Source organism: Dioscorea cayenensis, chromosome 15, assembly GCF_009730915.1.
Source record: "Dioscorea cayenensis subsp. rotundata cultivar TDr96_F1 chromosome 15, TDr96_F1_v2_PseudoChromosome.rev07_lg8_w22 25.fasta, whole genome shotgun sequence".
NCBI classification, from domain to species: domain Eukaryota; kingdom Viridiplantae; phylum Streptophyta; class Magnoliopsida; order Dioscoreales; family Dioscoreaceae; genus Dioscorea; species Dioscorea cayenensis.
In genome coordinates, this window is record NC_052485.1 from 16,014,280 (window position 1) to 16,019,272 (window position 4,993).

The window sequence follows — 4,993 nt, forward strand, 5'->3', positions numbered from 1 at the left end:
AAGATATGAGCCTTCTAAACTTTGTTTGAGAAAAAGCAAGCAGGAGACAAAAAAAAAAATTGAAAAACTATGCATAAAGAAAGTTATGATTGGGCGCCATTTTTCCCACCTTTTGCAAGGGCAAAAAAGGAATTTCATATCGTGGACCCACTTCAACTTACCGGCGGGGGGTTAAAAGGAATGTAAAATATAACGGAGGGTTGTCCGGGGTGTGCAAAAGTTGGAGGGGGTTTTTGGGAAGTTTTGAAAATTACGAGGGTGAAACAAGAATTTCCCTAAAAATAAATAAACATAGTGCTGATTTAAAAAAATAAAAATACAATAGTAAAATAGTTCATTCACTTGAAAAACTCAAAAATATACTTAACACACATGAAATTTTTGTTCCTTTATTCATCATATCAACCTTGATAGGTTGGTAATAAGGACCTTATTTATATGATTCAAGAAGGATACCTCTCCTTCCCCCCATCTACTACATAAAAACGCATGCATGTAAAAATATACATACACTCAAATTAAGGGCAGAAGGTAACCTTATAGTTAGTCCCAGCAGGGCAAGTAAAAGTACTAGTTTGATCATCTTTTGGGTAGCTATAAGCATCTGGGCATAGATTCTTGAAAAACTTAGAATAATCAGTTGCTGTACAGCTACCTGAGGTACAACAATATTCATTTGTTTTGAACACAGTGCAAGGGTTGTTACAACCGCCGGTAGTCTTCAGCTGAGCCGGACACTGCCCGGTGATGTCGGCCGAGCACCGGATCCCACGAGCACACCCACCAGTCGGACTGAAGTCCATGGGCACATTAAACCCATCAACTAAAGAGATATCGATGTAATCCAAGTTGGCGTACTGGTTTAGTGCGAACTCAGCGAGAGTGTTTGGTGGGTTGCCATAAGCTTGGCATTCCAAGAGGCCATTACAGTCACCTGTTTCGCAGCTGCCATGGCCGGAGTTGTCAAAGTTGCAGCCTGTGCGTGCCCAGACACGGCCACCGGTGGTGCCGGCGTTTACGTTTATAGTCCATGTTTGGCCTTGGCCGAGCTGTTTGCCGCCTCAAGGGACGGCAGCTGCCCATACGGTGTAAGTGCACTGGTTAACAATGTCAAAGGTGGCAGCGTAGGAGAGTGGGAGGATGAGAGGGAGGAGAAGAAGAGTTAGGAGATTTGTGGAAGCCATTGTTAGGTTTGTGGATTGTGTGTGTATGTCTTGTTTGTGGGGATTAAGTATGAAGGAATGAAGAAGGTTTGGGGTGGTATTTATAGGGAAAAAATAGATATTACTGTTGGGCTTGGTTTGCATGTGAAAAAGATTTAATTTTTTAGATAAGACTAAGGAAGACGACAAGTACAGAGGTAATGTTCATTTTGAAGACTAGCCTGACTAGATACATTTTATTTTCTAATGTTAGGCTTGACTAATGATGCATAGGAGGGTATAGTAGCCATTTTAAGGATGGAAGGTTTGAGAGTGAAGTTGTTTTAGGCTTACATCCATAACACGTAGAGAAACGTAGAAAGATTTCAAGCTCATGAATTCTGTAAGGGCCATGGAATTCCACAAATGTTATCTTTTTTTAATTATAACTTGGAAATTAACATGGAGATAGAAGGATAACTAGTCAACTTCGAGAAGGAATGAGGAAATGACTCTTCTATTTCAAGAACAAGCAAGGCAGTTGGCTGGGTTTCTTATTTGATAAGATATATATATATATATATATATATTATTTACCTTTTTAAAAAATATATATTATTTATGAAATTTAAATGGGAAATATTAAAGGAGCATTGTTGTAAGCTCCAATAATGTAAATGATTTACATGCATGTATTAAGGATAATTTACAAAAAATATTATGATTCTGATATTTTAAAATATATAAAATATTTTTTTAATTCAAAACTTTTGTTTAGGGGGAGAATATTTTAGGTAGTTGATGTAATTTAATGTAGTTATTGATTTTAAAAAAATTAAAAGGACTTATACAAATTTAAATGATTTCATTGTGATGATTTTAATATTTGCATGATAATTTAGTGGTAAAATTAAAAAAAGAAATTGAGCCATAAGCTTGGTGTATGCTAAACCAGATGCTTTGCTTGGCAAGTGGCATGACTAATTAATGTTTGTTAGAGTGACGCGACATAGCAATAATTTTAAAATAAGTGTGGGGAATATTCGGAATAAAAAAAATTCGAACAGTTCACACGAAGGGCAAAGACGAGCCAAAAAAAGGGACATGAACCAGCAATGACTCGGGATTGGCCCTCTGGGACAAAGATCTCGGGGGTGAATTTACCGTTTCTTGATCGGCGTGCTTTATATAAGTCGAGTAATTCTCAACCCTTGAATCTGCTGGGTCATCCGAGTTGATCAACCCACCAAATTGGACTTGCCAATTTTGTGGGTTGATTTTTTTTTTTTTTTAATTTTTAAAAATTTTTGGGAAAATAAACCATGTGATTTCATATTTTTGCAAATCTAAGTATGTCAAAAAAATTTTACAATTTCATACCATATAGTTTTCACAATTGTCAAAAACCAGAAAAACCGTTAACAACGTCAATCCTTGCTTACGTAGGATGGGTAAAAACATCAAAACACATATTTCAATTTTTTTTTGCCCACATACGGGTTTCCTCTTCTTGTTCACCATGGTTGATTCTTCACCATGAGATCTCTCTACAAAAACTCTCTTGTTTCTTGTTCCCATTCATATCTTCTTCAACCCTGGTTGCATCTTTTCCAAAGCAAGAACACCGGAAAACTTTCAACAACCTTCTTCTTCCCCTGTTTGTTGACGATGATAATTTCCTCCAGTATTGGTCTCGGAGAAGGAGAGTGTTGCGGCTATTGCCACTTGTCTCCGAGCATGTATTCTCAGTCATTGATATTGATTTCAAGCTCATCATCTTGCCTTCTTTCTTATAACACCTAATCACCGGACCTTTTTCTTATTATCTCCATTCATAACTCCACTGAAATGACCAAATGGTCTATTGGTATATGGGTAACTGATAGAGCTCTTCACAAAATGGTGAAAGTTCGATTCTAGGCTGAGGGCACATTTCTAGGAGATGTGAGCGGTGATTGTGTGCTAGTGGTCCCAGCACCCATGTGTGCTCGAGCCCCGCCCCCACTTGCTCCACCGAGGTTTGTGCACGCCGCTGATGGTTTAGCAGGGCCTTCGAGTTGTCTGTCCCTCTTGTCGAAAAAAAAAACTCCGCTGAAGTACTTCTCTGCATGGAAGATATTAAGCTCATCATCTTTTCCTTGGGTTTTCCCTATGCTTATCCGCATAGTGGAAGTAGTATCACCGAAGTGATCAGTTTGGTCTTTTGCAAGGCTCTCTCTTATGAGGTTCAGGTATCCGTTGTTGGACCCTTGTTTCAGAATTGAAGATGGTGGAGGTGATGCAAGGTGAAGCTAGCATAAGACTTGCGATATATATATATATATATATATAAGAGTATGAACAAAGATGATAATAATATTGTTTCATTTGACAGAAAAGATTTAAATATGTGGTTTGACGATTTTACCCATGCCACGTAAGCAAGAATTGACGTCATTGATGATTTTTCTGGATTTTGCCAATTGTGGAAACCAAAACTGCCCCCCTATTCTTGAATAGTACACTATGCACCCTACACTTGCTCTCCAAAATAAATAAATAAAAATAAATATAATAACGCCTAGATCAGGGTTGAATCTGCGGAGCAAAGCAGGGGTTTGCCATTTCTACATTAAACTCTTAACTTCAACCCAATTGCTTATTAAACAATGCCAAAACCAAGTGGACCAAAATTTGGACAAGTAATGAGCAAGTGCCGCTTATGGGCCAAAGCTTTCAAGCGCTCATTTCGCTCAAATTTTTTCTGTGCCAATTTGAAATTTTTTTTTACTAAATTATGTATATTGATAATAGTATTCTATAAATGAAACGTTTGTTCTCATTATAATGAAATTTAATATTTGGTATTAGAGCAGTGATATATTATTTTATATATATATTTTTAATTATATATATATATATATAATATTTCCATATATACATCACAGATAGCCCTTGCAGCTTGTCTATAAACCTCGTCCATAAGCCCGATATGTGGGTCAGTGATCTCAGGTTCAATCCTGCCACCAAATCACGGCAGGATATAGGGGATGCCTTTGAATCCTTTGTATTAGGCAGTGGCAACAATATTGCTACCATTATTTCAAAACTAATATGACAATTGGAGAAGGTGTAAAATGTCATTTTAATTTTATAAAAAAAAAATCAAATGTGAATTTTATTCTTTTTTGTCAAATACTTTACGCTGGAATTTTTTTCTTAAAAACTTTTGCGGTTTCCCAATTTTGCAAAATAAAAATAGGTTTGTCTTATTTTTTTTCATTTTTAAACTATGTAGTTTCTTCCGCTAACAAAAAAAAAAACTCATTAACAAGCCTTTAATGGTGTTAACTCACAGGAGAAAAAAATCGTCATTTCATTTAAAAACCGTTTCATATGGCATAATTTTTTTTAAAAAAAATCTATTAATCTCTCCCAAAATTCTAATAAATAAATAAAAAATTAATTCCAAAAACCAAACAAAATCATGTTGAAAATCATATTTTTTAGGCCATGTGAAGGTGTTCTAAAATAAATTGACAAATTTAAAACCGAGACAAATCAAAATTTCTCAATTAATCATAGTTAGGGAGGAAATCAAGCATTGAAGGCTCATGTCAATGAAGGTGCATCGTTACGGCACAAAAGGCTTGGGCATTTAAATTTTCATAGCCTTAAATTACTTCAACAAAAAGGAATCGTTTATGTTTACCCAAAATTGAAGAAGCACATGAAGTATGTGAAGGTGTGAACTTGGAAAGCAACACCGACAACCATTCCCTAAAGGAGTTCTTGGAGATGCTAGAGCGAATTCATACTGACATATGTGGACCTATGATGATTGTGTCACATGGTGTAACAAATACTTCATC

The 4,993-nt window shown here is 36.0% G+C and overlaps 1 pseudogene; it reads right to left on the reverse strand.

Annotated features, from left to right (window-relative positions):
- Positions 1-496: 496 nt before the first annotated feature.
- On the reverse strand, positions 497-1,290 carry LOC120276968 (annotated as a pseudogene).
- Between the last annotated feature and the right edge of the window lie 3,703 nt (positions 1,291-4,993).